Below are 12,006 nucleotides of genomic sequence, written 5' to 3'. Positions count from 1 at the left end.
AACAAATTTTGATGTTTACATTATAATAACAATACATGGTTGATAATATATAACATATTTGATAAATTTACATTCTCAATCATAGTGCTTCATTAATTTCTCTTCTTTTTAAAATTACTTGACTTATATATTTTTCACTTAACGATTTTTCGCACTATGTCAACTAATACACGCCTTTTCGCGCCAAAAAACGCGAAGTTGGCTTATCTATATTCTTTATTATTATCTGTTTAACAATGGTAGCCTAGCGATATGCATTGTGACTTGGGATCGTAGGTCGCGGATTCGATTTCCGGATCACAGACTTATATATAATTCACACTTTATACATTAATAATGTGGGGTTGCTACAGCTCACAATCAAGTATCAAGAGGATGGGCAGCAGCGTCCTCTGCATACCATCACCTCTGATCACCAACACTGTCAAGGATGGCGATTATGGTACATACTCCCATAGATATCTTTTAGAGAGGCCTATACCTTGCAGTGGACAGCTATAGCCTAAAACAACGACTCTTAATACCGTATTACTACCTGTTAAAATATTTAAAGATTATTTTTTAAATAAAATGCTGTTGGGTTTTAAATAAAAGATAAAATTAATTTGAAGAAAGCACCTTTAGTATCGTCTAACAATAAACACAATACATTACATCCAACGACGCTGAACAAAGGCCATCAGGAGTACAAAGAACTGATAAAATGAATGAAGCAGTCGACCGTGTTCTGGAAGTACGTAACTGTTTTACGCGAAATCGAGTGCCGTGCCCAATTTGCATTTATTTACCCTCACGCGCTTTGTCTGCGGACCGTACCCTGGGACTATTTACTAAAATCCTTGCAAGTGGACTATTCAAAACAATTTTCATATTACGGAATATACAATAGATTAAACTTATTATAACTCCTTGTGTAATCCTTTAAAGAGCATAAATAAATTTTCCACGGAGGTTGATACTGATTATTTATTTCCATGAGTTAGACGATTTTTCTTTCTTAGTTGCTCCGCTAATGTGCACTTCTCGTACAACCCCTGTCTTGGGTTCAGAGGGATTGTTTTTTACTAAATAATTTCTAAGTTTCGTCTTAATATCTCTCACTCTTCTTCTTCTTCTTCTTCATCCTTCCCTTTTCCCTTTATTTGGGGTCGGGTCTCCTTATCAATTTCCAGGCCTCTCTATCCTGGGTTGTCTCTGCATCAAGTTAAAGGGTTTCCAGTTCCTTTCTGATATTAGACCACCACGTAGCTTTTGGACGCCCTCTCCCTCTTGGGAATTCTGGGAGGCTTAAGGCAGTTTTTACCACGTGGTCATCTTAATATCTCTCACTATTTTCTCTGTTTTTCTTCACACAATCTTACATTCCTTTTCTTACCTTTACCTTACATACATCCTCTCTTTTTCTTCACCATTATCTTTTGAACTGCTTTTCTTCAATTTTTTATTTTGTTTGCTGTACTTAGCCGCTAGGCTGCCAACTAAAAATGATTCTTTATGAGAAAAGTTGACTATATTTATATAAATCACTTGACTAGTATTCGCAGAATCTAATTTTCTTAAATTTGTCATATATTTTCGGTAAATATACAAGAAACATGAGCGTAAAGCGAAACGAGATCTGATACGTTGTTTTCTTTGCAAAGCTCCAGTAACCCGCTTAATGTATTAAATAACTTAATCTTCTTATCTACGGGTACACTTGACGATGGATGACGTTTTAACTCGAGGTAAGATTGTGAGTATATTTGTGAAATAATTCTTATAACTATATACAGAATGATAAATTTTAAATGTGTGAATATATAGCTCATTTGTTCAACCCAGTTGTTATAAATTATATTAGTCACTCTGAAATATCTCTTATTCCAACAAAGTAATAATAAGGTTACAATGTGAGACAATACTATGCAGGGACAGATGGTAAACCATAGTTAATTTTAATCTACAGTTACTCTGTGTTTAGCACTAATCGGTGTAACATAACTCCTGGCGATGCCCCGTGTAGGGGTGAAACACGTGTTGAGTAATTTGGCGGTGGCGGTTGTGTGATTCGCATTGTTTGCCGCATACGCATTTATCAGCGGGCTGGCGGACGGTGCATTTCATTGCACGACTACCACTGCATGTGCGAAAGTAGCTAAATATTGGTCCTTTTCTTACTTCCATTAAATATTTAATGTACAGTTATCAGAATTTGAAACATTTCTTACTATTATCATTACATTATTTACTACCTATAAAACTATTGCTTATTGCATAAGATATATCATACTGCTGGTTATTAGGCTATGAAATCTGGGTACAGGAAGAAAGCCTTGTGTAATAATTTTAAAAAAGGTAGTTATATTTTTCTTAAATGGTAACACTACTCGACCACGTCACTCTTTTGCAGCATCTTCCGATAAAAGGATTGAGAGTGGTGGGGTTGAAACAGCGTTTTGATTATTGAGTCGGGAGCTCGGTCATTCGTTCGATAACCATATAATATATATATAATATAGATAAGTTGTCTAGTGGAAAATATGCTGGTTGGCCTATAAGAGTATTAAAAGTGGAATAAAAGTATTTACTGTACTATGAATTGGAGTTTTTCTGATACTTTTTGTGGCAAGAGGGACCAATATCCTGGTCCACGGTAAAGGTAAGAAGAAACTTCAAGACTAGCTCGAGGAGTAGATCTGGCCAAAGATAGCAGTTCTACTTGAATTTGATAGACCCACTTCGGCGGTGAACCAATGAGGTTGTACCATCGATGCATTGATGATGAAGCAATGATAGATGGAACTAAAAGTCTCATGGTTTTCTAATGGCGTCACAAAGACATGTCTAGAGCAACAAGATTTTAGTTTGTTCACCGCTTGGATCTGCAGTTCCATAATCTTTTTCGGGTGCATTTTTCTAAATAATTTTAAGATTTCTTATCATTTAATACTTGTATATAGATTCTTTTCCTGATTTTTATTGTTGAACCAGATTCATATTTATAATGATATAAGTCATTGTAAATTAGATGGTAGTTGTAATAAACGATTCCGTTGTAGCAGAATATACCAGTCTATCTATTTAAGTCGGAGCGTAAATGAAAATTGGATGTACGTCACGGCAACGAGGTAGTGGACGAGAATCGTGTCAGGGACCGAGGGCGACATTATCCGGAATTGTTATTCAAGAGAGGTAGAATGATCAAATATAATTTGTACATCTACCCCCGCTGCCTTATTTCATAATTGAAGCGTATAATATCTGTCAAATTGTCACTTAACTGTCACTTTTATGACGTAATTGTTGTTTTTTAATCTTTAAATTGTCCTTTGTTTTTGTCGAAATATACTCTAGAGTTTTGGGTCGAAATATACCCGTATATTAATGATTTTGGTTTTCATATACAGGGGCGGCTCTAACTCGTGTAGCGCCCGTGTACAATGAACCCTAGCGCCCCCTAGACCTGACCACCCCCTGCTATAACTATTAACTTTGCCGTCGTAACATGAAAGTTTTTCATATTCCAACAAGCTATTTTATAAGTAGGTATAGCTTACAGTATGGTATTAGTTACGGCCTTTCTTCTTATGACGGCAGAATAACTCATCGTTGGGAGCGCCGCGGCGCCCCCTGAGACGGCAGCGACCGTATGCATTGCACGACTTGCACTATAGGTTGAGCCGCTCCTGTTCATGTACTAGATAAGTTTATGAATAAATTATTTATGCCACTTAAAGTTTTTTGAACTGGATATTTAAAAAAAACGTTCAAAAATTCGAAAATCAAAATCCACTAATTTATACATCTGTAATTTATTTTCATCAATTATATTTATAATATCTGCCTATGAGACAGCTAATTTTTAATTTTTTTTTATAGTTTCTGAATTTACAATCTTCTGAAGTAGACTACAGGTCAACTTACATAATGAGTAGTCGAACGTGAATTAGTATTATAGATTTAATGACAATATTTTTCTTCGTCGTTTATGACTAAAGGCGATATGATATAATTCAGAGGAATATACGACCTCATAAAAAATTAACTAAAAACTTTAGTTTTCATTCTTTGTTTGTTAGTATACCAGTGCTCTTTCATAAATAATTTAAATGCAATTCATTTATAAATACGACAAGATTATTCAGTTCCGTGAATTCGCTCAATTTTATATATTTTGTACATTTCAAAGACTCGGAACTCAAGTGGTTTCACTTTAGAGGCCACGTAAATATATTTATCCCCCAAGCGCATTTACAAATAGGTTGTATAACAAAGAAGCACTGGACGTCGGGGCGGCATTTCTCAACGTTGCTTTTATTAAATGTCTGATGTAGTTTGTCACTAGCACAATAAAGGACCGCGGTCTGCGCAGGTATGCGCGCGCTGTGGTATGTAGCTGTTATGTTTAATAAATAAAAAAACAGAAAACATAGAGATGTTGCAGATCTATACTTTTCAGCATCCATACTTATACTTCTATATTTTTCAACTGTGTGATATAAACTACATACAATAATAGTAGCGGTAAACGACCATAATTTTTTTTTCTTTAAAGAACTTACGTATCTTGGTGAAGTATCTTTCAGTATGGTTTAGTCTATACACATATATACACGCAAACCTTTTTCCTTAAGACAACATAGGTGCTATAAGCTAGTAAATCTTGATTTGTAGTGAGTCTGACTACTCATTTCAAGCGTAACATTCGCACACTTTTGTAAGTAAAGTAAATTTTATACTTTTGACGAATTTTTAAATGATAAATTATTATTTTATATCTTGTATTTTGTACTATGTTTATTAATATATTTGATTAATTCGATATTTTAAATTTTATTATAATGACTATTATGAATGTAAATTTAAATTTGAACAAATAACTGACATTGTTTTTTCTTCTTTATACGTGCCTACTTAAAATTTGAACGCCATTAGGCAGGACATATATGGACTATTAATTCTCTATTGTTATTGCCATATTTGACATGACATTTACTCGATTCTACCGTTTGTTGCAAAAAATATTGATTGAATTTAAAGAAAATATTTATTTATATTATTCTTAGAAGAAAATTCCAAAACATTAATACTCGTTGGCGCATAGATGTCAACTAACGATTGTACACATCAATCCCTCTTCTTTAAACTGTTTTGAGCTTGACAAATCAATTTTGTGTTTGGCATCGTTGAAAGCGGAAGTCATTAAAAAGAGTTCATGTACAAGGTCACGTTTACACCTTCGAACTGTTTCGCTATTCTGTGAGATGATATCTCACAGGATAGTGAAACAATTCAAACTGAATATTTCTTACATACTTGCGGAGGATGTGTGTGCTCAACAATATATTAATTTAAGTTAAGTAGACATAATCGCCTCACTAAGATGTATTTGTCACCTTAGTAAACAGCTACTTACCATTATGCGTAGCTCAAAGAGATAAAACGCTTTTCAGCTGCTCCGTGTCTCTAGACTCCATGGTAAAAGGATATTATTACATCTTATTTTTATAGTTAAATGCATCGCATGATAGCGGTGAAGTTTTCTCGTGAGAAAAAACATTATTTCGTGTTACGATTGTTATTAGTGACATTTACAGATTGCATGTTTCTTGTTATATTTTCTAATTTAATAACTTTAAAATGGATACACAACTAAATGTTCATGAATATAACATATTACATACAAACATATGTAAACATATACATTTAAACACACACACATACACTCATTCACACATAGATATATACACTGGGAATGCCTGGGAACTTACGAGCGCGTACTCAACGACTGTGTTAAAAGGACTTTCGAAAAATATACCAGGAGCGGAGAAAGCTGACCTGAATATCCACTTTATCAGGGAAAGCTACAGCTAAATCCCCCCTAATGCCTAGCGGTCATGCCGTGAGGACCAGGGACACCGAAGAAAGAGAATTATTTTTAGTCGCTACTGGCGCCTAGATCGAGTCTGACAAACGGGGCACCACCGTCAGGGCCTATGATACGTGAACCTATTTTTAAACCTCTTTGAAAAAAACACTGATATATACACACACATACATGTTTGTATCCAAGTAAGTTTCACAGACAACATTCAAATTGCGTTAGAACTTTGATAACTTGATACAGATAATATAAATTGATTCATACTGTCAAATTCCGCTATCAATGCTGGTCAAGTGTTTCAGTTGACGCAGGGAAAGGCGTACATAGCGCTTACCTTAAACCTCTTTTGTACAGAAAAACGTTAAAAGAGATTATTGAGAGAAATAAGAATTAGATCATAACTATTAAAATTAAAAAGAACCGGATAGGACCAAAGGAATGTAAAATATTTAAGAATAGAACAAAAATTACTAAAGATAGAGAATAATAAATTAGATGTAGCATATAATAAAATGTAAGATACAAAAATCAAAACACACAACTAATAAACAATAATGTGAGAAACAATCTGTGATGCTTGAGGAACGGAAAAGAAGAATGAAAGGCGATGGTTGAATTGCAATAAAGGTAATGGAGTGAAAGATTTTATGATGGACGAAAGAAAGAAAAAGCTTGAATGATACTAAAAGAAGAAAGAAGACAAATGTTAATAAAAAGATATACCTGAAAAACTTATTAACCGAAATTGTAATGTCCCTGTCCCATAAAAAAGAGGCGAACGAAAAAAACCTTTTTTGAAGGTAACAGCTCGAGCCGGTAGACGTGGTGTTGGTATGCCCGCAAATAGATAGACTAATGACATAAACAAGGTTACAAGATCTGTCTCGTTGTATTGATCTTTAAGGGAACCCTTGCACTTGCAATGGGCTAATAGTAACACACATCATATTCTCTACTCTAAGATAGACTTATTACATCTATAATGCACTAATTATCTATTCAGGCATATGGCTCTACTCTAAAATAGATTTATTATATCTATTATGCACTAATTATGTTTAGGTGTATCGAATGCGTACTTTAATACCAGGAAAATGCAACACTGTCAAAATTACCATGAAAGATCAATTTACATCGTGTACCGTATTCATCGTAAATTCATTTAACTCCTGTCTGAAAACAAGCAGTGTAATATTACTCGATACTAACTACTTATGTACTTTGTGTAAGTATATTTACGATCTTACGCTAGAGTGTATTTCTTTTTTACAGCTTTTCTCTTTCTCCTTTACAGTATCTACCGCGTTTTATTCCTTTCATCCGTCATTAAATCTTTCACTCCTCTGATATTCTTATCATTCCTTCTTCTTGTCACCCATAGCCTTTCAACCTTCTAATCTATTTCCAAGATAGTATAGTTTTAACCTTGTATTATTATTACAGTTTTCTGATCATATCTACTTATATCCTATATTTATATCTCTTTATTTCTTTTATGTTAATTGACTAGATTATGGTTTACTGTAAATTCAGTTCTATCATTACATTACTATAATCTTACACTACTTAACTAATTATCGCTCATTTCAATAACCTCTTTTACAATTGCTCTGCAATACTTTAGAAATGGTGACCGACACTCGTCGTCGCCAAGATAAAGGCGGTTGTTTCGCCCTCTATGTTTCTCCCAATCTCCAGCTCACACTCTATTCCAAATCTTCCTCATACGGGACAGCAAGTGATCGCGTCTACCATGGTGTAGTCCACAGCTGGGTCACAGATGCAAGAGCGAGTCTCTTTAAGCTTAAACCTTTACAGGTACTTTCTGAATCCCCCGTGCCTCGTGAACATTTGGACCAGAACCAATGAACGCAATGCGGGGCACGAAGGATATATTGACTAATATTGCTTTATAGAAATGAGTTTTGAGAACAGCGCTTTTATTTATTTAAACGTGATTACAATTATCACAATAATAATTTGAATAAAAGTGTGCAAAAATTGTAAATTGAAGATTTAAAATCGTCGTTTATAAACTAGTAAAAAGTGCTACCAATTTTCTATTTCAAATTTTCAAATAGTCTTAAATCGTTATTAATTAATGTGGGGTCCCTGTGAAAATTATTCGCAGAATAACATTTGCATCTTACTGTCCTTAATTAACACCTTTGTCGACCCGCGCTCAAAGCGAGCATCAAGCAAAACGAAGCCTAAATCGGCACGCAAATATGAATCACTGCTACGCGAATATATGCCTTATGTGGACGGTTTAAGGAATGCCGTGGGCTAAGAACGAATTCACAAATCTCCAAGTCCCTCGTCAAAGAGGGTAGATGTAAATTAATTAACATCGGCGGAATTATTTCTGAAACTTGAACAGTGATGAAATTTGTTTTCGTTCGTTCTTTCTTTATTTGAATTTGTACTTATTAGTACGGTGAGCGAATGATACTGAGGTAATTATTTATTGCTTTTTTCTCTTTTTTCCATTCATGCCAGTAATTAATGAACAGAGTGCGACGAATAATGTGATCACCTAATGGTAAGAAAACCTATTTAGGTTATAGAATACGTTCATTTTTATAAATTACTTTATTTTACAGCTTTTATCGAACCAGGCTGTTTATGTTCTACAAAACCGCTCTAATTGCCATTTTTGAGTAATTTAATTATTATTATTTTTTTCTGGTATTATCTAGCAATATTTTTGTCACCTAAATTCAAATTATTCCCCCAGCCCCTCTCTTTCACCGAACAACAAGACATTCGGATTCAGGACATACGTACATGGTTAAAATTCCTACCACCTTCACTAAGCCTTTTACTAATACTTTTATAGTGCCAACAGTCAAGGGGTGGAACAACCTTCCGGCGTTTTTGTTTCTACACAATTGTAACTTAGTAGTCTTCAAAACAAGAGTAAATGGGTTTAATCTGGGCAAACATGTACCATACTAGGCCTCCATATCGCTTAAGATTAGGCGACACAGAGTTCAAATACTTCACATATAAAGGATTTAAATAATCTGTTTATATTGATTACAATTTTTTTCAAAGCCAAAAAAGCTTTCTAGTTTAAATATGACATTGTAAGCGAATGTAGATTTTTTTAGTATAGAATTTTGTTTTCAAACTACATCCCACACAACACCCACATATACATGTGTGTGTGCGCGCGCGGATGCGTGTCTGTGTGTGCGTGCCTGCGTGTGTGTATACATCGCAGAGACTCACATTATACTACCTCAATCTAATAAACTATGAAATATTATTCATAAATCCAAATCTTGATTACCCATTCATCATGTTTACAACGACAATAATTGCTTGTCGCTTGTTCGTTGCGATATTAATCGAGACAATGGTTTTGGTGATTCTATAGATACGGGACAATTCAGACTAGTCCATTGCCTGGTGTTTGTACCGAAGCTGCCTCTACGGACTTGTTATATCGGCCATTTACAACGCGGAGGCTATGTTCAGCAATTTCAGTACTGATCGGTAAACAGTCGAGCTGAGGTAACCCAGCGATAGAAGACCAGACTTGCGATCGTAGCTCGCGGGTTCAGTCCCAGGAATACAATCTTACGTAATTAACATTTTTTGCATTGATTATATATGTGGTGATGAAATGAGATAAGCGGATGTTATTGAGAAAATTTATTGTTCACACAACTACTATACAAAGGTAGGCGCGTCGGAACGAGAGTATATCACGCTTGCGTATGCGCTGATGTGCGGCCGAACCCAGAGTGCGGCGAGACGCGCTCGCCGAGTGACCGGGGATCCGGGCTGCTGGCTTACGTCAATGCGCTAGGGCGCGCATGTTGTCTTCGCGGACAGGACAGTCCGACGTAGTGGGACTGTCCGCCATTTATATAATTGTCACTGCTCACTAGCAAGTTTCCAAAAAAGATGTGCAGCAGCGTCCCCTGCGTACTATGTTACCACACTGCGAATGCAAACTAACATACCAAGCGTGGCGATTATTGTATATCCCGCCATAGATATTTTTGAGACAGGCCTTTGTCTCTCGGTGTTTATAGTTTGAAACCACGACTATCTCTCCTTATAGACTTTGTACTTCCAGAAGCTATTAATCAGTAGCATATCAATATAAAATTTCATTTTTTCCATTAATATTACGAGAAAAAAGAAAATATTTCAGAGAGATAGCTTTATAGTTTACCTTTATACATTCAAACCTTTAAAGCATATGCACTTGTAACCAAATAATTCGTGCAAGCATTTTCTAACATAAACTTGACAAACAAGACATATAGCTTGCAGATTAGTTATACATGTTTATATTTAAAACTACACGGTACTTGTTAAAATGTTTTTCGAATTTTTTGTAATTTATTTCGTAACAGTGTTATGTTACAAATCAGCGTAATAAGTTTTATACATTGAACTGCTTCGCATACAACCGTATCGAAATAGTTGTGTAAACTTTTCAAAATGTTGAAAGCTGCCGAGTATCTACTGCTGCTTTCCGCCGCGCCAATATCAGCAATAAATTTCTCTACTAAACGAACACGTCTCGACCAAGATCGGATGCTATACATCTCCGCTTCGAAGCGCTTGTCCAACCATGAATCCGCTTTTGAAGCCGCAGTGTACCATAACAACCTAAATCCGAGTTTGTAAAACGTCAATGTATTGTACATTTAATCTTAAATACATATGCTATATAGACTATATTCCTTTGTGTTGACTATAAGTAAAGGTAAAATAAGTCATTGTCTAATTAAACATATTAGGTTTTATTTGACAATAACTTTTAATATTTTTTACTCTTTTTTGTCCTTCAAGAATAACAGGGCGAACGTGGATCTCCGACGTGTGTTGCCGGTGATGACATACGGGTCCGAGACGTGGTCACTTACTATGAGCCTCATTAGAAGGCACAAGATTCTCAGAGAGAAATGGAAAGAGCAAAGCTTGGAGTTTCGCTGCGAGATCGAATCAAAAATGAGGAGTTCTGCAGAAGAACCAAGGTCACCGACGTAGGTCTAAGAGTTGCTCGTATAAAGTACCAGTGGGCACATCACTCGTGGAAACATTTAAGGTTGCGACAAGTTGTAGATTGTGGGAAGCACATGACCGGTCTTCGTTCCGATGTTTGTGAAAGCCTTTTTTTTTTCAGGGCCAAAATGAAACTATCATGGCTTGGAAGCATCCGTTCCAATATTGCTCTCGGGTAAGGCGTTGCTCATTTATAATCTATTAAACATCGAGTTAACTAAATTATGATGCAGCTAATGCCCTTCTGTAGTTCATTCAGCTCAACTTCGATGGACTGTCTTACCTCGAGTCGCTAGGACCTATGCGCTTGTAGCTGTCATGGGAGACATGAATCTCATTCTTGTTTCGTTCCTATTGAATTTTTCTAGCATACTTCTTAGGACATATGCAAGTCATAAATATATGACTCTTTGTAATAATTGAAATAAACAAATAAATTATTTTATTACATACTCCATAAGCAATGTTATAACCAAATGAAGTATACTCCTATGTAAAAGTCTTCAATAGTTATTGTTTTTAACTAAAATACGAGATCGGTTACATATTGGCTGAACTAAAGCAATATTAGAGTACATAAACAACAAACACGTACGTTACATAACGAAATTGGAGTTTCCGTCGATACGAAACACGTCTCAGCACATCTGATATATCCACTAGAAATTAATTCAATCTTATTGAACTTTATGAGAGATATAAACTATGGTTTATCTGAATATATCCGTACATGAATTGTTATATTTGAAACTTATATATAGTATGTAAAATAAACTGCGTGTTATATATAAGAGAATGTTTTTGTTGTTAAATATTGATTCGGAATATTATCTGAAAGATTTTTTTAAACTGATATTCATTATATAGCGTTATCCATTTCTTCTTTTCAGCCAGTGGACTCCTACTGCAACGCATGGGTCCTTCCAAAGATCTATGACTGGTCTAGTGCTGCCAACTTTCAGCGATATCCCGTAGCATTAAACATATCATAGGTCCACCTAGTGGAAGGCAATTCAAAAACGTATTGGTCCCAAATGCCGGTTGCCAGAACGATAATCCCCGCCCACTGTCACTTTAAACGAGACACATTGACGATTTCTACTCTTCTGCCG

The sequence above is a fragment of the Battus philenor genome, unplaced genomic scaffold, assembly GCF_028537555.1.
Source record: "Battus philenor isolate CCGP_79_NKW_IND1 unplaced genomic scaffold, ilBatPhil1.0.hap1 SCAF_17, whole genome shotgun sequence".
Lineage (NCBI taxonomy): Eukaryota > Metazoa > Arthropoda > Insecta > Lepidoptera > Papilionidae > Battus > Battus philenor.
The sequence above is the reverse complement of the archived record's forward strand: the minus strand, read 5'-3'. Positions refer to the sequence as shown.